The sequence below is a fragment of the Somniosus microcephalus genome, chromosome 5, assembly GCF_052327205.1.
Source record: "Somniosus microcephalus isolate GS21.2 chromosome 5, FLI_Smic_1.0, whole genome shotgun sequence".
In the NCBI taxonomy this organism is placed as follows: domain Eukaryota; kingdom Metazoa; phylum Chordata; class Chondrichthyes; order Squaliformes; family Somniosidae; genus Somniosus; species Somniosus microcephalus.
This window is the reverse complement of record NC_140991.1, coordinates 275,099,392-275,124,009: the sequence shown is the minus strand read 5'-3', so window position 1 is coordinate 275,124,009 and position 24,618 is coordinate 275,099,392.

Sequence of the window (24,618 nt, the reverse complement as noted above, 5' to 3'; positions counted from 1 at the left end):
CTCCTGAAGGTATTGATTCCTTGCTGGAATACAATCCACAGGCACCTTCCGGTACTTTGCCCAAGTGACCAGCTTTCCCTTGGGTGAGCCTTTACAGTGAATGTCCATAATCTATTCGACCATGGAAGCATCTCAGCCAAGCCAGATCTCCTCCTCACCCAGAGCTCACAGACATATTTCGAGCAGAGGTCACTGGTTAGCAATTAGGAGAAGGGACCGGGGTTCATTTTTTTCCCTCCCTTTGCTGGCCAAGGGCACTGAGGCCAATTGTAGCTCTCCCTTTGTAATCAGCTTACTAAGCACACACCAAGAACAAAAACTAGGGTCTTCCTGGTATGTGTGGCTTAGTTGCTCGCTCAATAAGCTGGCTGAGCTGTCGAAGGAACAGTCTTTTCTTCTTAGTAATGTTGAACTTTCCGACAGTGCTGCCAAATAAAAACTAAAAACCGCTGAGGCAGCAGATCTTGCCTATCGCTGAGGATGTGAGATCCTACGGCAAAGGCCTGGCATGGCTCATTTGGGTCACTGATGGCAACTGAGAACGGATTAATTTAAGCGTAACCATAGTAACAAGCGCCCTGCAGTCACTTTGTAGCTCTTCACCTCTTGATTTAATGCTGTGACCCTTCCTGCCTTCTCACAATGGCTTTTTCCTCACTTTTGAAACCAATGCGTCTATTCACTTATCTACTGTACTGCATAGACTGTTGAAGTAATTCTTACAGCGGAGTCAGCTAACACCATCACTGTCTATGGCATTGTATATGTGGCTCTACGTGCTTCAGTCTATGTGTGTGTACACGAGTGTTACTAGCACCTGTGAGAAGAAGAAAGAGTGAATTTGCATTTACATAGAGCCATTCATGACCTCAGGGCGTCCCAAAGCACTTCACAGGCAATGAATTACTTTTGAAGTGTAGTCACTGTTGTAATGTAGGGGAACACAATGAGGTCCCACAAACAGCAAATGAGATAAATGACTAATTAAACAGTTTTAGTGGTGTTGGGTGAGGGTTAAATATTGGCCAAGGACACTGGGAAGAACTCCCCTGCTCTTCTTCGTAAAGTACCATGTGATCTTTTACATTCCCCTGTGTTTTCAACTATTATTGTAGGATAAAATTAATATTCGCTAAAGTATAGTGGAAAATTTCATATAGAAAACACTTGTACTTACTGGGGGAGCCCTTTTGCAGGATCTGTGAGAACTTTTAGTTAAGGTGACCTCCCTCAATTGTCTTCCTGGCCTGGCAAATGATCGCTATCTTTACTTTATCTTCTTTACATCCTCAAATTGTTTAGTGGCTACTGTGGGTCAAGACCTCCATACTATTTCATCCCAGGCCTGTTTACTGGAGTGTGAATTAGGGAGGGGGAGGAGTCATACTCCAATGCTGGAGATCACTGAGCATCTCAACAGTACCTCCTAGGGATAAGGGCCATCGCCGCCTCACTAAACCAAGCCATCCTTGGCATTAGGTAGGAGTGAGCCCTTGGCTGAGTGGTTAGTGTCCCTGCCACTGAGTCAGAAGGTGCAGAGTTGGAACCCTGCTTCAGACAGTCCCGGAGAGTGGAGACTGGAGCTCCAGCTCTGAATTCTGGGATACTCACATCCTGTAGGTGTGGGTATGGGTGGGGTCCCACCAAAAAGGACCAACCGCCCTATCGGCTGGTATAAAGATGGTTATGGTCATGGAAGGAGCAATCATGTTGCAACCTGTCAGACTGTTAATCAGCCTGTGAATCTGTCCACTACTTCACACTGTTCTCCAAGAAGATATGAAAGCAACATGACATTAGGTTGACATTTTCTGACCATCACATCTAGAGTCTTATAGAAGCATTTTCTACATTGCAAAACTATGATTATCGTAACTGAATTGTCTGGTTGGGAGTTTTGGGAGTTTTGACTTGCGTATTAAAAGAAAATACCACAGTCCCACCCGGTGTATTAACTGAAGACATTTCCTGACCAACTTAACAAGCAGCGCAGAAAATTCCCCACCGCTGTTGCACTCTAGGGGCTATTGAAATAGTTACTCTTTGGGAACGGAGGAAGGATCTCTACCCTAAAAAGGACAGTGTTCCTCAGAGAAATATCTTTCATATTTCATAAGTGAAGTTGTTTGGGTGATGATATTGACAACCAGCTCTCCCAGTGGAAGTTATAATTTTAGGAAAATGCTACACATTGGTTCAAACAGAATAGAACAAAGCAAATGACCTCAAGTGGTAACATTGGCATGCAAGTAAAGGCCTTTGATCTAATTGAAAAGTTGGGAAGTTATGCTAAGCCTGTATCGAACCTTGGTTAGACCACACTTGGAGTACTGCGTGCAGTTCTGGTCGCCATATTATAAAATGGATATAGAGGCACTGGAGAGGGTGCAGAGAAGATTTACAAGGATGATACCAGAAATGCGAGGGTATACATAGGATGAACAGGCTGGGTCTCTTTTCTCTTGAAAAAAGAAGGCTGAGGGGTGACCTAATAGAGGTCGTTAAAATTATGAAAGGTTTTGATACTGTAGATACAGAGAGAATGTTTCCACTTGTGGGGAAGAGCATAACTAGAGGCCATCAATATAAGATAGTCACCAAGAAATCCAATAGGGAATTCAGAAGAAACTTCTTTACCCAAAGAGTGGTGAGAATGTGGAACTCACTACCACAGGGAGTGGTTGAAGTGAATAGTATAGATGCATTTAAGGGGAGGCAAGACAAACATATGAGGGAAAATGGAATAGAGGGTTATACTGATCGATTTAGATGAGGAAAGACGGGAGGAGGCTCATGTGGAGCATAAATGCCGGCATGGACTGGTTGGGCCGAATGGCCTGTTTCTGTGCCGTATATCCTATGTAATCCTATGTAATTGAAGGAATGCGACCTCCTTGCCACCTGACTGCATTCCTTCAGCCTGTGTTTGGACTTTGAGCAACAGTACAGAGCTGCTCAGCCAAAGTAGTCAGATCTTACTGAGGAGACAGCAAGAAGTTGTTGTAAGCACTTACAGATAAGAAGCAGAGCAAAGTTGGACTCAAGTGGGAGAACAAGGAGGAAAAGGAAAATACCGACATGTTCTGTTTGTACTGATGTGCCATCAATAACTCAAGGACAAGAAGTTAAAGGATTCAACTGAAGGCTTTTAATCGCTAAGAACATTGCACGTCATTCCACATCGGATTCGTCTGGCAGAATGACTCATACAGCTCTTGAGACCTTTATATGACAAAAGACAGGGGCGGAGCCAATACACACAATAGGGGAAAGGGGGCGGTACACACAATACAATGCAGGTAAAACACAGGGGTTGATGAAGACATATATTTCATCACATTCACCCCTTCTACAGATTTAGTCTGTCCGGGGGTGTGAAAGTCCTTCCTGAACGTCGCAACAGTACCTCGGGTTCCGATCGGGAGTCCGTGGTGCCCTCCTGGGCATACCCATGTGCTGGGGGTGTTGCAGGTACTTCTGGGGGTGGTGAGGATACCTCTGGGGATGGTGGAGGTTCTTCTGGGGGTGGTGAGGATGGGTCGTCGTCGCTTCCTGCCGAGGCGAGGTCCTTTATGGACACGGTGTCCTCACGCCTGTCGGCGTGCTTGACGTACGCGTACTGTAGGTTTGCGTAGAGTAGGTGTACTGCCTCCATGAGGGGATCCGTTTTGTGGCCCCTCACATGCTTCCGTAATAGGACTGTCCCTGGGGTGGAGAGCCACGAAGGTAGGGACACTCCCGAGGTTGATTTGCGGGGAAAAACAAACATCTTCTCGTGAGGAGTGGCGTTAGTAGCAGTACACAGTAGCGACCTTATCGAGTGGAGTACGTCTGGGAGGACCTCTTGCCAGCGGGCGGTAGGGAGGCCTTTAGACCTTGGTGCTAAGGTGACCGCCTTCCACACCATCGCGTTCTCCCTCTCCACTTGCCCATTACCCCGGGGGTTATAACTAGTGGTCCGACTCGTGGCTATCCCCTTCGACAGCAGGTATTGGCGCAGTTCGTCGCTCATGAACGACGCCCCCCTGTCAGTGTGGATGTAGTTCGGCATGCCGAACGTGCAAAACAGGCTGCCGAGGCACTTGATGACCGTGGCACTGGTCATGTCTGGGCAGGGGTAGGCGAATGGGAAGCGGGAGTACTCGTCCACAATGTTGAGAAAGTACACATTGCGGTCGGTGGAGGGGAGTGGTCCCTTGAAATCTAAGCTCAGGCGCTCGAATGGCCGTGTAGCTTTGATCAGGTGGGCTCGGTCAGGCCTGTAAAAATGGGGCTTGCATTCCACACAGGTGCGGCAGTCCCTGGTCATAGACCGGACCTCCTCGATGGAATAGGGCAGGTTACGGGATTTTATAAAGTGAAATAGCCAGGTGACCCCCGGGTGGCAGAGGCCATTGTGGAGGCCCTGTAGCCTGTCCCCCTGGATGCTGGCACACATCCCTCGTGATAGGGCGTCGGGGGATTCGTTGAGGGCCCCCGGCCTATATATTATGTCGTACTCAAACGTGGAGAGTTCGATCCGCCACCTGAGAATTTTGTCGTTCTTGATCTTCCCCCTCTGTTTGTTGTTAAACATGAAGGCTACCGACCGCTGGTCGGTAAGCAGGGTGAAGCGTTTGCCGGCTAGGTAGTGCCTCCAGTGCCGCACTGCCTCCACTATGGCCTGGGCCTCCTTCTCTACCGAGGAGTGCCTGATCTCGGGCCCTTGGAGGGTTCTTGAGAAAAAGGCTATGAGCCGCCCATCCTGGTTGAGGGTGGCTGCTAAAGCGAAGTCGGACGCATCGCTTTCGACCTGGAAAGGGATGTTTTCGTCCACTGCCCGCAGCGCGGCCTTCTCAATGTCGTGTTTAATGCTGTTGAAGGCGGCGTGGACCTCGGCCGTGAGCGGGAAGGACGTTGATTTCAGGAGGGGACGGGCCTTGTCGGAATAATTGGGGACCCATTGGGCGTAATAGGAGAAAAACCCCAGGCACCTTTTCGGGGCCTTGGGAGTGTTTGGTAGGGGTAGCTCCCGTAGGGGGCACAATCGGTCGGGGTCCGGACCGATTTCCCCGTTTTCCACCACGCAGCCCAGGATACAGAGGCGCGTGGTGCTAAAGAAACACTTATCCTCGTTGTAGGTGAGATTGAGTCTGAGGGCGGTTTTCAGAAATCTCGCGAGGTTCGTGTCGTGGTCTTGCTGGTCGTGGCCACAGATGGTGACGTTGTCTAGGTATGGATAGGTGGCTGTTAACTGGTTCTCATCGACCATGCGGTCCATCTCCCGCTGGAAGACCGAGACCCCATTCGTTACCCCAAAGGGGACTCTGAGGAAGTGGTAGAGGCGTCCGTTCGCCTCGAAGGCGGTGTATGGACGGTCCTCCGGCCTAATGGGGAGCTGGTGGTATGCCGATTTTAGGTCGATGGTGAAAAACACCCAGTATTGCGCAATTTGGTTAACCATATCCGCTATGCGGGGCAGAGGGTAGGCGTCTAGTTGGGTGTATAGATTAACCGTCTGGCTATAATCTATCACCATCCGCTTCTTTTCGCTACCCTTAACTACTACTACCTGGGCACGCCACGGGCTGGTACTGCATTCGATGATACCCTCCCGCTTGAGTCTTTCTACTTCAGATGCAATGAACTGTCTGTCCTCCCAGCTGTACCGCCTACTCTTGGTCGCTATGGGTCGACAGTTGGGTGCGAGGTTGGCGAACAGAGAGGGCGGCTTGACCTTCAGGGTAGCCAGACCGCACACTGTGAGGGGCGGCTGGGACCCACCGTAGGTAAGCGTGATACTTTGGTGGTGGCACTGGAAGTCCAGACCCAAGATCACGCTCACACAGAGATCTGGCATTATCAACAGTTTAAAATCTCTGTAATCAGTGCCTTTTACCGACAACATAACCGCGCAGAAACCTGTAATTTTTGAGGTATGAGTCTTATCAGCCATGGCGATTTTGCCCTGTGTAGGGACTATCGTTAGTGAAAGTCGTTTTACCAGGCTAGGATGAATAAAGCTTTCGGTGCTCCCGCAGTCAATCAAGCATTTAACCTTGTTCCCGTTTACCTCTATGTCCATCATCGAACTAGACAACGGATGCGGCCTGGATTGATCCACTGTGATTGAGGCCACCAGTGGGTCCTGGGGGTCCGTGTAGTCGGGACAAGATGGTGGACTCCATGAGGGTGGACAAGATGGCGTCCAAGATGGCCGCCCCCACGGTGCGCACGCGGCGGTGGCGGAGTTGGAGGCGGGGTTCCCTCTGCAGACTTTACTGAAATGTCCTTTCTTCCCGCATTTAAAACAAGTGGTGCCCTTCGCTGGGCACAAATGCCTGGAGTGTTTGTCCTGGCCGCAGAAGTAGCATTTCAGGCCCCGATGCATCGCGGCAGTAGTGGGCTCCTTGGTGGAGGCTGGGGCTCCGACGGTGCTGGGCTGGCCTGAGACCTGGGAGGTGACGATGGCTTCCAAGATGGCGGCCCCCACGGCGTGCACGAGGCGGAGTGGGCCGCGTGGCCTGAGGAACAGGATTCAGAGTTCCTCTGGGCCATATCCAGCGATCGCGCTATGCCCATAGCCTGTTTTAAGTCCAGTCCCTCCTTTTCAAACAGTTTCTGCCGAATGTAATTTGAACTGAGGCCCGCAATAAAGGAGTCTCGGATCAGCTCCTCCGTGTACACGGTGGCAGACACGGCCTTACAGTTACAGTCTCTGCCCAGTACTTTTAGGCTTAGCATGAAGTCCTCTAGTGACTCACCATGCCGCTGCGTGCGAGTAGTCAGAAGATGCCTGGCATACACCTCGTTTATTGGCCGCACGTAGTGGTCCTTCAGAATGGTGCAGGCATCCTCGTAGCTGGTGGCATCTCGGATGAGAGGGGAGACCCGATGACTCACCCGGTTTCGCAGGATTCCCAGTTTCACGTCTCCGGTGGCGGTCGCGGCTGCTATGGCGGTGGCTGAGGTTTCAATGAAAAATTCGAAGCATTGGAACCAGTGTCCGAACTGTGTGGCTGCGTCTGTTGCATGGGGGTCCAGATCCAAGCGCTCTGGTTTTAGGAGTCGATCCATCTTGGTGTTTTAGCGATTAAAATTGATGTGCCATCAATAACTCAAGGACAAGAAGTTAAAGGATTCAACTGAAGGCTTTTAATCGCTAAGAACATTGCACGTCATTCCACACCGGATTCGTCTGGCAGAATGACTCATACAACTCTTGAGACCTTTATATGACAAAAGACAGGGGCGGAGCCAATACACACAATTGGGGAAAAGGGGGCGGTACACACAATACAATGCAGGTAAAACACAGGGGCTGATGAAGACATATATTTCATCACATGTACCATTTGCCCTGTTTCTCTTTGCTTCTGAACATGCACTGTTTAAGATTTTGCTTATTTCCTTTGACCCAAAAACCAGGGAACTATTACAAGCCTTCACTAAGCCAGTATAAACAAAGAAAGAACTTGTGTTTATATCACGCCTTTCATGAGCTCAGGACGTCCCAAAGCACTTTACAGCCAATTAAGTACTTAAATTGTCAATTTGCGCACAGCAAGGTCTCATAAACAGCAATGAGATAATGACCAGATAATTTTTTTTTAGTGATGTGGTTGAGGGATAAATATTGGTCCGTACACCGGGGTGAACTCACCTGCTCTTCTTCGAATAGTGCCTTGGGATCTTTTACGTCCACCTGAGAGGGCAAAAAAGGCCTCAGTTTAATGTCTCATCCAAAAGACAGCACCTCCGACAGTGCTGCACTCCCTCAGTACTGCACTGGAGTGTCAGCCTAGATTTTGTGCTCAAGGCTCTGGAAAGTGTGTGGGAATTAGATAATGGCAAGGTCGAGCTTGGTTGTAATGGCCCACATAGAATCATAACAATTGCATGAAAGAAGGAGGCCATTTGGCCGATCATGCCTAACTCTTCAAATGGAGCCGTTTACTCTAATCTCCTTTCCCTGTATCCTTTTATATTCTTAGAGTCATAGGGGGAAAAATTTGGTATCGCCCCGCTTGGGGCGTTAGTATTGGCAGGGCGCAAAGTTTAGCGCCAGGCGCAGGTTCTCGCCACCTCGAGCGATATTGGGTTGCAGCGCCCCTGAAGGTGATCGCGGCGCTAAATCAGGCGCTGCACGGTAGTCTTAAGGTGCTAACCCGGCGGCGCAACGCAATTTCTCCGCGGGCGGGCGCAGCGCAGGTGCTGTCAATAATCGATTTGACCTAGACACGCTGGTGCCGGTCAGCTTTTAAAGGGGCGGATCGATTCTCATCTGCAGCCACACTCTGCACCTTGTAGGCCTCAAAATCGACAGTGACCTACCTGTGGCGGCCAAAACTTCAAGGACATGGAGAGGGTCAGGGAGAGAGCGCAGCGCTTCAGCGAGGGGGCATTGGATGCTCTGGTTGGCGCGGTGGCGCGCCGGCGATCTGTGCTGTACCCGGAGAATGGCAGGAGGCCTAATCAGACCGAATACCGCAGAGCTTGGAGGGAGGTTTCCCAAAGAGTCACCTCCAGCAGCATGGTGCCCAGGACTCCTGTGCAATGCAGGAAGAAGTTCAACGACCTCACTCGGGTCGTTAGGGTGAGTGCCTTTTTCAGATTTATCTTCATCCCTCCATTTGCACCTTACTTTATGGCCAGAGGGTGCGCAGAGCCCCAATGGCCAGCTGTCATCCAGCACCCATGGCCCTTTCTGGAAACACACATGCACATTCAGCTCAGTGCATAAAGTAAGGGCTATTCTACCATGGGAGGCATGTGATGTCAGCTCAGGGCAGCATAATGTAAGGGCTATTCTACCATGGGAGGCATGTGATGTCAGCTCAGGGCAGCATGTTTCATCACACCCCGCCCTTTCTCTTGCAGGCCAAGCTGGCGAGGAACCGCAGGCAGCAGCTTCGCACCGGAGGAGGCCCGCCTCACCTGCAGACCCTTACAGACCTGGAGGAGCGAGTCCACCAGATCGTTGCAAGCCGAATGAGTGGTCCCGTCGCCTCTGGCGCTGCCGACCCCATTGTGCACAGCGATGGTAAGGTCATCACCTTTTTGAACTCTCTCCTTCCACTTGTTCCCCCCACCAGCATGCTTTTTCACTCTGGACCCAAGTCAGAGCTTTGCAGCACTCATGCATCCCTTGCTGCCACCCTGTCCTTTCGCTAAAGCCACTCCTCAACCTCCCTGCTTTCAGATGCTGCATCATCAGCTCGGGAGCCGGGCCCTCAAGCTGCCACTGCGACTGACTTGGGAGGCGACGAGCAGTAGGAAGCCGGACCATCCGTACCACCCTCAGGCGAGCCAGCCCATCTGCAGACTGGGGAGACTACTTCCCTGGAGGGGAGTGGGGGGGAATGCTCTGAGGAGGATCCAGCTCCAGGAACCAGCGGCCTGCAGCAATGCGAGGGGGGTAGGGAAGCTCGGGGGCCATCTCCCGGAGGGCGAGTCGGGCCGCGAGTGCTGCTGCACAGAGCGCAGAAGAGGTGTGTGCCCTCACAGAAATGAGCGCCCAGGCTGGGCTGAGGCACACTGAGCTCATGGCTGCAGTGGCAAGGATGCCTGAATCCATTGAGACACTGGCAAGGAGTGTCCAAGACTTCGGCGCAACACAGGCAAGGAGTGCGCAGGACTTCGGGACAGCACTGGCAATGAGTGCGCAGGACTTCAGGACAGCACTGGAAAGGACTGTCCAGGGCTTCACCGAAGCACTGGCACCTGCCACGCAAGTGCTGAGTGCTGCCACGCAATCACTCGCTGGTCTCATGCAGACGCAGATTGAGGCCACGCGAGCACTGACTGCTGCCACCCTCGCTGGATCGTGCAGGATTACCCGGGGCCCTTGCAGCACCACAGCAGGCCAGCAATCTGTGGACCAGCCGATTGGTGCGCATGCTGCGGTGCTGCCCCGTCAGAGTGCCAGTGTGTCGGCCAACCAGGGAGCTGCTGTCCGCTCTCAGGATGACAGCATTCCTGATGCCACCACTGGCACGTCTCCACTGCAGCTGCCACCACCTGTAGGACAGACTGCTTCCACCCATGCAGAGTTGGAGCAGTCAGCAGCTGGGCCCTCCAGGCCCAGAGCTCGTCCAGGCTGTCTTCGGACAGTCAGCAGGCCTCCCCCAGCCTTGCTGCAGCCACTGGGGTCCCATTACAGAGGAGCTGCAGGGAGGGAAGGGGCCAATCTCGCAAGCGAAGCAGATCACCATCGAGGGGGAAAAAGTAAAAGGTGCTGCTGATACCTGTTATTTGTAGAATTCAAGGCCGAGGATGCTGGTCTGAATGTTAGTTATGTTTTGGACAGTCTCCTGGGTGTGCGAGCCACTTATGTGGCAGTCTGTTTGTTTTGCTTTTTGTTGCCATTGCTTTGTCATGCGGGAAGGAAGCACATTTTGTAAAATAAACAACTTTCTTTATTTACAATGGCCATGTCTGCTCTTTACATACATTTTGCCCTTCACAGGCTTTGGGGTATCAGAACGGTTCCATTCCTGTTCTTGGAATGGCAGCAAGCATTCCCTGAGAGGGGCCTAGAAGCGACTTCTGATAAGCCTCTGATGGACGGCCCTTCCAGTTTGTGCCTCCCTCCCATCTTGGTCCTCCTCCTCCTCCTCCTCCTCCTCCTCTGCTGGTGCTTCAATGTCTGGTGGCATTGGCTGGGTCCTCAGGATTGCGAGGTTATGCAGCATGCAACACACAACCACGAAGTGGGAGACTCGCTCAGGTGAGTACTGAAGGGCTCCTCCGGAATGGTCCAGACAGTGGAACCGTTGCTTCAGCACGCCGATTGTGTGCTCAATAATGTTCCTGGTCGCTTGATGGCTCGCATTGTAGCGTTCTTCAGCAGGGGTGCTGGGCGAACGGAGCGGGGTCATCAGCTACGGGCACAGAGGATAGCCCTTGTCCCCGAGAAGCCAGCCTCCTGGGTGAGCCGGGGCCTCAAAATCGTCTGCCACAGAAGTCTGGCACAGGATGAAGGCGTCGTGGCTGCTGCCTGGAAACTGGGCATTCATAGCGAGGATCAGCTGTCGGTGGTCACAGACCAGCTGTACATTCAAGGAATGGAACCCCTTGCGGTTGCAGAACTCCTCCGCATTTTCTACAGGCGCCCGCAAAGCCACATGCGTGCAATCAATGGTGCCCTGCACCATGGGGAAGTCCGCTATTCTTGCGAAGCCCTCTGCGCGCTCCCGCTGCTTGTCCGGGGTCATTGGGAAGGAGATGTACTGCCACCTCCTTCTAAAGAGGGCATCAGTCACTTGACGGATGCAGCAATGCACCGCGAACTGCGAGATGTTGGCTATGTCCCCAATTGCGGCCTGAAAGGAGCCGCTTGCATAGAAGTTAAGGGCAACAGTGATCTTCACAGCCACCGACAGAGATGTCCTGCACCTTAGCTGAGGCTGCAGATCTGGCTGAAGCAGGTGGCACAGCTCAGTCACCACCTCCCTACTAAAGCGCAGCCTTCTGATACACTGCTCCTCCGACATGTTCATATATAAAAATTGCTGTCGGAAAACCCTGGCAGCGTAAGGTCTCGTGTGGCGACATCTGTTGGCCCTCCTCCGTCTGGCCATGCCTGCCCTCTATCCCTGCGTCTCTGTGCCCTGTCAAGATGATTCAGCAGCAGGACGTTCCCATCCAATGCAGCCCCCATATTAAGTGCGCACAGAAAGTTATCCCATTTGAGATGCTCACCAGCAGCAAGGTGATGGTCAGAAGGCTGAAGTTCTTCTGCCAGCGCTGGCTCAGTGTAGAAAGGGCTCTCTGTGTGCAGCTGAGCAACTCTCTGTATCTCTCTAAGAAGTTGTGGTCCAAAAATGGCTACCGCTTTTATACCATAATAACAGTCCCCTTTAAAGAACGCCCCCCCAGCCCAACAGCGACTGGGAAACGTTCCAGGTAAGCTGTCCTTATTAGTGCCAGGCGGAACGGAGGGGGGCGCCACTGAATTTCCAGTCCGGGGCGCCCCAAAGGCATTGCACACTGAAATGGCATCATGATCTGCATGTGCTGGTGAGCGGGCGCTACGGTTTAGCGCCGGCGCTAAATGTCCACTCAATATGGGGAGAGGCACAGGGTTCGCTGCGCCCGAGCGCTAGTTGGTTAGCGCCCCACTTGTCAGCCTCTTTAGGCGCTAACGGGTGGCGCAAACAACCAAATTATCCCCCATAGAGTCATAACGGCACAGAAGGAGGCCATTCGGCCCATCGAGTCTGTGCCGGCTCTCTGCAGAGCAATCCAGTCAGTCCCATTCCCCCGCTCTATCCCCGTAGCCCTGCAAGTTTATTTCCCTCAAGTGCCTATCCAGTCTCCCCTTGAAAACATTGAGTGCCTCCACTTCCATCACTTCCGTCGGCAGCGAGTTCCATGTAAAGTCTGTGGGTTGTGCAGTCAATAAATACACAGACTTCAGAAATAACAACAAACAGGTCTTTACTATTCGAAGGTCCGGGCGAATCTGCCCCAGTTATCCTGTCACAACACTTATATACTGGTGTGGTCACTGTCGGTATTACAGTATACAGAAGCCAACAAGTAGTGCCACACTTAAAGTAGTTCCCTTAAAGGTGAACGGTTACATACAATAATTTCCTTAAGGGTAGACGGGTACATACACTACAATCCTCCCTTTTTAGCTTTCAACATACTGAGTCCATAGTGGACATACATTATCACATATATATATACAGATTTATTTAAGACAGTTCATAGATTCAGTCTTTCGGGAGGTTTCCGGATTCTGTCCAGGTAACGCCGCAGTGGTGTCGTCATTCCAAGCGGGCTAGTAGGTGTTTCTGGTAAAGTTGAATCGGCTCGAAGCACAGTGTCAGGTTCCTCTGACTCCAGAACTACCAGATCGGACGTAGGTGTTCTGGGTAACTCAGTCTCAACCTTATCTGGGTAAGGTGGTGAAGTCGGGGGCCCATTTGTGGCGGACCCTATGATCTGGTCAACATGGCGCCTTATTATATCGTCTCCAATGTCCACAGTGTACATCAACGGGCCTAGCCTTTTTCCAATCGTTCCAGGCTGCCATTTCTCAGTACGATAGTCCCGGGCCAAAACTCGTTGACCGGTCTGGAAGGATCTAGTGGCCCTTTCGTTCATGCCCTGGAATTGCCGGTTCTCTACGTCCCTTCTGACGTTTGGTTTGAGTAAATCCAGCCGACATCGTAGGCGTCTATTACAAAACATCATCGCGGGAGTTTGATTTGTGACCGCATGGGTTGCATTTCGGTATGCCAACAAAAAACTATCCACCTTATGCTGTAAACTTATGTCTTCATTACTCATGGCCTTTACGGCCTTCTTGAAGGTCTGGACAAACCTTTCAGCCAATCCATTGGAGGCGGGATGGTATGGGGCTGACGTGTAATGTTTAACCCCATTGCTCTTTAAGAATTTCTTAAATTCCTCAGATACAAATTGCGGTCCATTGTCAGAACAGATCTGTTCTGGCAGGCCATTCCGAGCAAACATAGTCCTTAACACCGTGATGGTTTTTTCCGTCGTGGTGGTGGTCATCTTAATTACTTCAGGCCACTTGGAGTGGGCATCTACCGCTATTAGGAACATCGAGTCCATAAATGGACCAGCAAAGTCGATGTGTACTCTTTGCCAGGGAGATGAGGGCCACTCCCATGGGTGCAGAGGAGCCTGTGGTGGCGCATTCTGAACCCTCTGACATCCTAGGCAGTTCTTCGTGATCTCCTCTATGTCTCTATCAATGCCTGGCCACCACACAAACGCTCTTGCTAGATTTTTCATCTTTACTCCCCCCAGATGTCCTTCGTGCAGCTCCTTTAGCACCTTCTTTTGGAGTTTGGGTGGAATCACCACTCTAGATCCACACATCAGGGTTCCTCGACACACTGACAGTTGTTCTTTCCTCTGTGCAAATGCTTGCAGTGTTGGTTCGCTCTGTGCTGGCCATCCCTCCACCGTTACATCATAGACTCGTGAAAGAGTCGGGTCATTCCTTGTCTCATTCTCAATCATTGAGTTTGTTATCGGTAGACACTCCACTATGGATGAGTGGAACAACTCTACTGGGTCCACTATACTCACTTCTTCTACCATCGGCAATGGCAAGCGTGACAACCCATCAGCATTTCCATGCTGTTTAGACCTTTTGTACTCAATTTCGTATTGGTGTGCCCCAAGTAACACGGACCACCTTTGTAACCTTTGTGCTGTCATGGTGGAAACGGCCTTATTTGGGTTGAATATGGACACCAACGGCTGGTGGTCTGTCAGCAATGTGAACTTTTTACATTGTAGGTAATGGTTGAATTTCTTCACGCCCCACACAAGACTGAGGGCCTCCCTATCTATGTGGGCGTAATTTCGCTCCGCGGGTGTCAATGATCGGGACGCGAAAGCCACTGGCCTTTCCGAGCCATTTGGTAGCCTATGTGAGAGTACTGCCCCAATTCCGTACGGGGAAGCATCGCAAGCTAGACGAAGGGGTAATGCTGGGTTGAAATGAGCCAACACTTCTTCAGAGGTAATCAACTCCTTGCTTCTGCGAAAAGCCTTTTTGCATTCCTCACTCCACTTCCATGGTGTTTCTTTCCGCAACAGGTCATTCAGCGGATGCAGTACCGTGGATAAATTTGGCAGAAACTTGTGATAGTAATTAATCAACCCCAAGAATGATCTTAACTGTGATACGTTTCCTGGGGCGGGGGCCTTCACAACCGCTTCTATCTTTTCGGGTGACTTATGCAGTCCCTCTCGGTCAATGACATGACCGCAGTATGAGATCCGTTTTTGGAAGAACTCACACTTCTTGCGATTAACCCGAAGGCCATACTCCTTCAACCTGGTGAGTACCAGTTTCAAATTCGTGAGGTGTTCTTCCTCATCTTTTCCCGTGATTAAAATGTCATCTAAGTAGCACTGCGTGCTTGGAATTCCTTGTAACACCTGTTCCATGGCCCTCTGCCAAATTGCTGGCGCCGAAGCTACCCCAAAGACCAGTCTATTGTAGCGATACAAGCCTCTGTGAGTGTTGATGGTGAGGTACTGGCGTGACTCTTCCTCGACCTCCATCTGTAGATATGCTTGAGCCAGATCTATTTTCGTGAAATGTTTCCCTCCAGCCAACGAAGCAAAGATATCTTCAATCCGCGGAAGCGGGTATTGTACCGTGTGAAGCACCGGATTCACAGTAATCTTGAAATCTCCGCAGATACGGACCTTCCCCGGTCCCCCAGGCTTATTACTCGGTGAGGACTTCATGACGGGAACAATGGGCGTGGCCCACTCACTCCAGTCCACTTTTGACAGAACCCCTGATCGTTCAAGTTCTTCCAGTTCTGCCTCCACAGCTGGTCGTATTGCGTAAGGAACTGATCTGGCCTTAAAAACTTTGGGCTTGCATTTTCTGCAATCTTAACCTTTGCTTTAATACCTCGCAGCGTTCCCAGTCCTTGCTGGAATACCTCCTTAGCTTCGTCCAATATTCTGGACAACCGTTCAGGTTTGACATCCTCTTTTTCGGAATCCACCGTCATGGTGTTTAGGGACTGCCAGTCCAATTTTATTTTTCGGATCCACTCCCGTCCCAGGAGTGGTGGTCCTCCCTCAGGCAATACATACAGGTCCAACCGGTGATGATCTTTATCCTTGTATCTCACCTTGACTTCTATCATTCCGATGGGGAATACTTTGTGCCCCGTGTATGTCTGTAGTACTAGTTCCGTATCCCGTAGTGGAATATGCTTGAAAAATTTCTTATAGTCATGCTTATTCATGACCGTCAACGCCGATCCGGTGTCCACTTCCATTTTTACTTGGACCTTTGCAATCTGTAGCGTTATCCAGATAGTTTGTCGGTCAGCTTCATTGCTCACGTTGTGGATTCTCAGACTGTCCAGTCCTTTGCATTTGGAGTGTGAGTCCGACTTCTGTTCCTTCAGACTCTTCCTAGTCGCCTCTTGTACCTTTCTGTACCATTTTTGTGAGGACTCGTTATTGTTGTACGTCGTTCCTGACCGGCACACTTTAGCTATGTGCCCGATCTTGCCACATTTCCGGCATTCTTGGTTTTTACCCCAGCAACGCTTCTGGTCGTGTGTTGTCTTCCCACAACGATAGCATTTCGTAGTCCTCGAGGTGATGTGGTCCACCCCTAGTGCCACCGCCTTCCGCTGCATTACCGCCATTCCTTTTGCTGCGGCTTCGTATGATGCGGCTATAAGGACAGCCCTGTCAAGTGTGAGGTTGTTCTCTTCCAGTAGTCGCTTTTGCGTCCCTTCTTTGGACAATCCACATACGAACTTGTCTCGCAGTGCCTCTGTCAGATTCCCTCCGAACTGGCAGTGTTTCGCTAGCCTCCGCAGTTCGACCAAGTATTCCGCGTTGCTTTCGTCTTTCTTGTGCGTTCTCGCATAGAATCTGAATCGTTCAGCCAGCTTCAACGGTGTGGGGTTCAAGTGATCCTTCAGCACCGCTACTATATCCTCGAAAGTCTGATCCGCCGGTTTAGCTGGAGAGAGAAGATGTTTCAACAACCCGAATGTTTTCGCACCCATCATGTTAAGCAAGGTTACAGCTTTTTCCTCCTTAGCTATTTTGTTAGCCTTACAATGTATCTCAATACGTTCCACGTACGTGGGCCAGTCTTCTATTTCGGAGTTAAAATCGTTGCTGTCCCCACGCTTAGGCATCTTCCTTTCTTTGGGTACAACACAAATATTTCTTTAAATTCTTATGTATTTTTTTTTCTAAGATGGCGGCTTTTCCCGCGAATTTGGCAGTTTCCCGCTCTTCCTTTCTCTCCCCGCCCACTTCAATGGCGGTTTCCCGCTTCTGTCGGCTCCTCCGCCTAATGGCGGCTTCCCGCGTTTCTTCCTGGTGGAAGGGGTACGCTTTCCCCGCAGCGGGCAGGTTCAGCCGCTGGGCTGGCTCTCGCACAGCTCCCCCTACTCGGCTCTGTCTTCTCCTCCCGCCCGCACGGCTCTACCGGCGCTGGGTACACCCCGTTAACGGAGGACAGTTCAGCCGCTGGACTGGCTCTCGCGCAGTCTCTCACCCTGTTTTCGGCTGTGTCTCTCTCCCACTCCCGCACGTTCGGTTTTGCCGGCTCTGAGTACCCCGTTGGTGGAGAACAGCTCAGCCGCTGGACTGGCTCCTCGCAGTCTCTCTCTCCGCACCCGGCTCTCACCCGCACGGTTCCCGTTCGCCTCCCCAGCCCTCTCGCAGACCGGTGTTTCCCTCCCCGGCTGCGGCTGGGTTTCTCTTCCCGCACCTACTCACAGGCTCAGCGCTTCATGGCTGCGGTCGATGCCCGGATTTTTCCCGCCGATCGCGGTCCGGCTGTCACCCGACGCCGTTGGACCCGACTTTTGACCGGCTCAGCTCCCCCTCGACCGAGGTCGAGTGCTCTGCCCTTATCCTCCGGATATTCTCTACACCTTCCCCTACTCACAGTCTCTTCGGCCGCCTTGTTCCCTGCTGATCGGCTCACTCTGTACCGTGGTAGAAGGGTAGTCAGTGCCTGTTGCAGACGGAAGCTTTTGTTGCTAAAGTCTTCCACCTTTCTCCTGCTGCAGCCTCGTGTTTTCTTCCAGCAGCACGACGAGGGCGGTTGCCTCTCTTCGACGCTCTTCTTGCTTTGGTAATCTTGCCGCAGGGTACGATCGGACTCGTCGCCACTGTAAAGTCTGTGGGTTGTGCAGTTAATAAATACACAGACTTCAGAAATAACAACAAACAGGTCTTTACTATTCGAAGGTCCGGGCGAATCTGCCCCAGTTATCCTGTCACAACACTTATATACTGGTGTGGTCACTGTCGGTATTACAGTATACAGAAACCAACAAGTAGTGCCACACTTAAAGTAGTTCCCTTAAAGGTGAACGGTTACATACAATAATTTCCTTAAGGGTAGACGGGTACATACACTACATTCCAGGTCCTCACCACTCACTGCATCAAAAGCTTTTCCTCACATCCCCCCTGAATCTCTTGCCCAAACCTTAAATCTGTGTCCCCTAGTCCTTATACCATCAACTATTGGGAACAGCCTTTCCCCCTCTAACCTATCCAAATCCATCATAATCTTGTACACCTCTATCAAAGCACCCCTCAACCTCCTTTGCTCTAATGAAAACAAATCCAGTTTCGCCAGCCTGTCCTTTTAGTTAAGATCCCCCATCCCCGGAACCATTCTGATAAATCTGCTCTGCACCCTCTCAAGGGCCTTCACATCCTTCCTAAAGTGTGGTGACCAGAACTGGATGCGATACTCCAGTTGTGGTAAACCAGCGCTTTATAAAGATTCAGCATAACTTCTCTACATTTGTACTCAATACCTCTATTTATGAAACCCAAGATCCCATATGCTTTGCTAACCACTCTCTCAATATGTCCTGCCACCTTCAGGGACCTATGCACATTAACTCCCAGGTCCCTCTGTCCCTGCACACTCTTTAAAACTGTGCCATTAAGTGTATAGTGCCCCTCCCTGTTCCTTCTGCCAAAATGCATCACCTCACACTTCGCTGTATTAAATTCCATCTGCCACTTGTCTGCCCATTCTGTTAGCCTTTCTATGTCCTGTTGCAGTCGATTGGTATCATCCTCACTGTTTGCCACACCCCCAAGTTTGGCGTCATCGGCAAATTTAGAAATTCTACTTTGTATTCCAATATCCAGGCCATTTATATATATATATCAAAAAAGCAGTGGCCCCAGCACTAACCCTTGGGGAACAACACTGTCTACCATCCTCCAGTCTGAAAAACAGCCATTTACCACAACTCGCTGTTTTCTGTCTTTAAGCCAATTCGTTATCCAAGCTGCCACTGACTCACCTATTCCATGAGCCTCAATTTTGTTAACCAGCCCTCTATATGGTACTTTGTCAAATGCCTTCCTAAAATTCATGTAGACAACATCCATTGCATTCCCTTCATCGATCCTCCCTGTTACTTCATCAAAAAAGTAACAAATACTTCTCAAATTCCTTTTGATTGATGTTATAGCTTCTGCACCCATAGTCTCTTGTGGTAGAGCATGCCATGTTCTAATAACCTTCTGTGTGAAAACATTTCTTTTACCTCTCTTCACCACCCACCCCCCTCTGCCACCACACTGCCATACTTCTAATAATAGTTCTGAGTCTACTGATTCACCAACCAGTGGAAACAATCATTCGATATTTACACTAGAAAAACCTTCCATAATCTTTCCTACATTGCACCAGTGACTACACTTCAAAATTGCTTCATTGGTTGTAAAGGGCTTTGGGATGTCCTGAGGCCATAAAAGGCATTATATAAATGCAAGTTCTTCCTTTCTTTATCCCAACGAGGAATCAATGCCTTCAGGAGGGGAGGAGAAGTAAGGGAGGGAAGATTGGCTGCAAGAGGAGGTTAAAAAACAAATACTACACATCTCCAATAGAACGCATCCTTTCTCTTAAGGACTGACAGTACATCGGCCAATTGCTGATGCAAGACTGTCAGTCGCTACTGTTCAGTTAAATTACCGTAAGCATTCCCTTTGAATTGTTGATGTTTTGTTATATTTGTAAGTAATAAATGGAATAAAAGGCATACTTTGAAGTCTTACTTTGAATCGTGTGAAATTCAAACCTGAGTTTGCTTTCATGTTCATGAGATACGATCAATTGTGGTTGTTTATGTCACGATTGCATTGTGGGTTGTGACAGTAAATCGTAAAGGTGTTGCGAGAAAAACATATTTACGGTCTTCACTTTTGCACTGACTGTGCCTTCCTGTAGTGACGGGGTGGGGTGGTATACGTCGAACTTGATCAACCTGATAACGGGCGTTTTTGAGAGCGATGCGGTTTCCTTCATTTCAGCCATGCTGGCCCAGAAATGGTTGTTGGGCTCGTAAAGGTTGCAAGATTGTGAAATGTGAAAAGAGCATAAAATAACATCATACAGGCATCTCATTAAAGAAAAAAAGTGTAATCACGTGAGCCGGGGGATTTTACCTTCTGTCCAGAGTGAACGGAAGTTCATGTCCTTGCCTCTCTATTTCCGTCCCCCCTTAGCAACTGAGGTGTCCACCCGACCCGAGCTTGGGCAGACGCCCCATGAATATATGCAAATCGGGTCGCTCAGCGAGGACCCGGGAGCCACTTTAACGAATTAGCAAGAACAGCGGCCATCGCGGAAGCCCGCTCCAGGTGGCTGCATGTAAATGAGACCCAGCCATTAAAATGGACTAGAACTTCCCGCTCCTCCCCCACCTGCACCCTCCCCCGCCCCCGCCAACCCCTCCCCCCCCCCCCACCAGACGGTCTGTTCACGTGTTCTGTCAGCCAAGTGGGAGGTAAATTTCTCCCCTAACAAGAGGTACTTGGAGTATTGCCCAACCTCGTGGGTTCAGAGTTCACATAGTCTTTGGGACTCGGCCTATTACTATTACATTACTTGGCATTAATACACTTGCCAAGATTAAAATTCTGAAGGGCTTTTGGCACTTTCAGGAGAGCAAATAAAATGCATTAGAAGTAAAAACAGAAATGCTGGAAGTACACCATCTGTAAAGATATAAACCAGGTTAGTGTCGGAGGTGTAAACCCTTCATCAGAACTCAAAGAAATCTTAGCTACTAGGGTCGATTTATGTATTCCTTGCTCACTTTAAGATAGGTATGGGTATGGGTAGTGGTTATGTTACTGAATGAGTAATCCAGAGGCCTAGGCTAATAAACCAGAGAACGTGACAGTTTGAGAATTTGGATTAGATTTTAAAAAGCTGGAAATAAATAGCTGGTATCAGTAAAAGTGGCCGTGAAGCTGTCGGATTGTCAGAAAAACCCAACTGGTTCACTAATGTCCTTCAGGGAAGGAAAGCTGCCGTCCTTACCCTATACCGCCTGGCCTATATATGAATCCAGTCCACACCAGCATGGTTGACTTTTAAATGCCCCCTGCTGTGGCCGAGCGAGCCATTCAGTTGCACTTGGGGGGTGGGGGGGGGAAATGTCGGCCTTGCCAGCAACGCCTACATCCCGAGACTGAATAAAAACAAAAAGGACAGCTCGGAAAATTACGGGCAGCGCACCTGGGATCTTCCGATCAGCACCCATTGGGGGCCCCGCACCTCATCAAAGGTAAGGGTTCAAAGAAAATCCACCCTATCTATCTCAGTCCCAGCCCCATAGTAATAAGCTCAGCTGAATCTGACAGCCAAACATCTGTAAAAAGAGGATAAAAGATCTCAGGAATGCTCAGATATTAAACTCCTGCAACAACAAAAATACCCCAGCAACATCATTTGCATCAAACAATACACCTCTTTGTTGCTTCTAGACTGTGTGGAATGTTCTGGCACAGGTTATATGAAATGCTGCGAGGCTTCGTCATAGGTTTTTTTTATTTAAAAGCATCGCGAGTGATGCCAACAAATGAGCTCCTGTCACTTTAAATCCTGCCCCTCGGCCCCTTATGCTGTTCTCCTGTGAGTGAAACAAAGGACACCAGCTCTGACCTGCCTACCCGTTTCCTGCTGAAACAGTCTTCCACTGATGTCACACGACGGATCACAAAAGGCTTCTCATTACAGACAATCCGGAACACTGCAGCAATCCTCCTTTAGCAGAGAGAGGTGAATTCTGCTGAATTATTGCAATCCTGAGTGAATCATAAGAAACATAAGACATAAGAAACAGGAGCAGGAGCAGGAGTAGGCCAATCAGCCTCTCGAGCCTGCTCTGCCATTCAATAAGATCATAGCTGATCCAATCTTGGCCTCAACTACTTTCCCGCGCTCTCCTCATACCCCTTGACTCCCTTGTAGTTCAAATGTCTGTCAATCTCTGCCTTGAATATATTCAATGACTCATAATAGAATCAAACAGCACAGAGGGAGGCCATTCGGCCCATCGGGCCTGTGCTGGCTCTTTGAAAGAATTTTCCAATTAGTCCGACTCCCCGCTCTTTCTCCAAAGCCCTGCAAATTTACCCCCTTCAATTATTTATCCACTCCCCTTTGAAAGTTACTATCGAATCTGCTTCCAGTGTCCTTTCAGCCAGTGCATTCCAGATCACAAAAACTTGCTGCATAAAAAAAATTCTCACCTCTCCTCTGGATCTTTTGGCAATTATCTTAAATCTGTGTCCTCTAGTTACCAACCCTCCTGCCCGTGGCAACAGTTTCTCCCTATCTACTCTATTAAAACCCTTCATAATTTTGAGCACCTCTATTAAGTAGAGTGTGTGTGGTTTTTTTTCTTGCTATTGTTAATGTTTCTCTGCCTCTCCTCAAAGCGTTGACTCCGCGCTGGAATGCCAGCCCACAGATACGTTGCCCTCTGATGCCCCAACTGGTCATTATTTATAAGTGAGCTTTGACAGTGGGTGCTGACAGGCAATGCTGCCCACCCCCCCTCCCCCCCGCCGCCCGATTTTAACTCCCTCCGCCTGGCGGAAACCAGGCTGGTGGGGGGGAATTAAATGGGAGCGGGGGGTGGGGGGGGGGAACTTAACCACTCCTCTCCCACCCCGATCTGGCCACAATATTGGAGATGGGAAGAAAGTCAGCCTGAGCGGACGGGGTGGTTGGAGCCGGGAGCTCATATGCTGAAAATTCCAGGAATACGGTCAATTGGAGCTGGGAGCCCTAGGTTCCAAATCCTTGTAACATTTCTGCTTCAGTATTCTCTTCGCTGCTCCCACTCGCTGTGTTCTGTGGTCCGGGCTGTGTGGGGGCAGGTACATTGTGGGGATGTCCTACACGCGACTGCAGGAGAACGTTTTGACATGCGACGCACAGTGGGGTTTGATTTGGTAGTTCATTGGTTAATGGTTGTAATATCTGTGTGCTGTATTAACACAATTATTAACCTGCTAATGACTATGTTAAAACAGTGCACAGAGAAATTTTAATGACTGCTTTGAGCAGGAAGAATATTTACGATCTGTCTACAAACCACATAAAGCAAAGTAAGAGGGAACTGGATGGCATAGTGTGTTAGACACCACCCTTTTACATCTGGGTTCTGGGTTCAAATCCAGCATCCCACTAATGGGATGAAAGTCCTACTAGGATTCAGAGCCTAGAATTGCCAACTCTGTTTGGCTGTATTCCTGGAGGTTTTCATCACATGACTAACCATCCCGCCCAGTCAAACAGCCTTTCTTCCCACCTCCAATATTTTTTGTAACTGATAAACAGCCCCTTTAGCGTGTTCCGCCATTCAATTGGATTATGGTTGATCTGTATCTTAATTCCATCTACCCGCCTTTGTTCCATAACCCTTAATAGCCTTGCCAAACAAAAATATCATCAATCTCAGTTTCAAAATTTTCAGTTGACTTAGCCTCAACAGCTTTCTGAGGGAGAGAGTTGCAGATTTCCAGAAAATAAAAGGGGCAAACTTAGGCCTAATGTTAAAAACAAAATAAAACCTGAAAGGCACATTGTAGAAGTTTACACAGCAGAAAATACAGCTCTAGCAAGCTCAAACCTTCTCCCGTGGCTGCTTAATGACACAGCAAATGAATTGTGAAGCAGATTGTTTCCTGACTGTAATGAACTGGACCTCCCTGAAAGCTTTCCAACGAGCTGATAACACCCCATTAAACTCTGTGCCACCTTTGTTGGTTCAATCCTAGAGGCAAATATATTTACAGTACAGACTGAAAGGGTTTAGCCATCAGGAACAGCAGGGTTAGTGTATAGCAAAGGTTTATGCCTTGGCCCAAAGCCCTAATATACAGCTTGGAATTTATTTCTGCCATTGGATCCCATTGGAATTATTATTTTTAATGTACTTTACTTAAACAAAGTAACCAGTTCCAATTCAAAATACAACTATCACTGCAGCTAATCCTGAGGTTGGCTGGGTTAGGCCAAACTAATTTATAAAGAACTATTAAATGTTTACCTGTTTGTTGCTGAATGGCCTCATCACTCATTCCTGGAAACTCAACAATGTCTCTCTACTTGAAGACCCAAATTCCCTGCTCTAAATTGGATGCCAGTTACAAGCCTCCCCAGAATTGCCTCAGGTACCTGATATCTTGCCAATCCTGTTATGGGAGAATGCCAAAGTGGTCTTTGCAGCAGTGTTACATTCTACTGCTTCAGGGGAAAAAAGAGGCCCTTACTTAGAAAAAGAAAACCCAAAAGAATCAAGGATCAATGTTTCAGACTCATAACATAATTTGACTCGTGCTATATTATGAATATGAGTTGAACTAGGATGTCCTCCGACTATTACTGAAGAAGCTTACTCAAAGAAGTTACCCCATGATAGTGTGGTTCCATATAACTCAGACCTGAGAAAGTCAATGGCCTACTCCAATGTACCTCCCGCAGGCTGATCTCCCAACCTGGGCATGAATTGTGCTTGTCACTTGTACAGCAACGTTATAAATTATATATTTTTTTAAATACACATTTGACAAAAGGTCAGCGGTCCAAAAGGTTGGGCTGAATTTTAATCTGCAGGAGCGCGTGGGTTTGGGTGCGGGTGGGGGGTTTCCAGGAATGAGTGATGAGGCCATTCAGCAACAAACAGGTAAATATTTAATAGTTCTTTATAAATTAGTCACACCCCCATCCACATCAATGGGGCTGTGGTGGAAAGGGTGGACAGCTTTAAGTTCCTCGGAGTCCACATCACGGAAGACCTCTCCTGG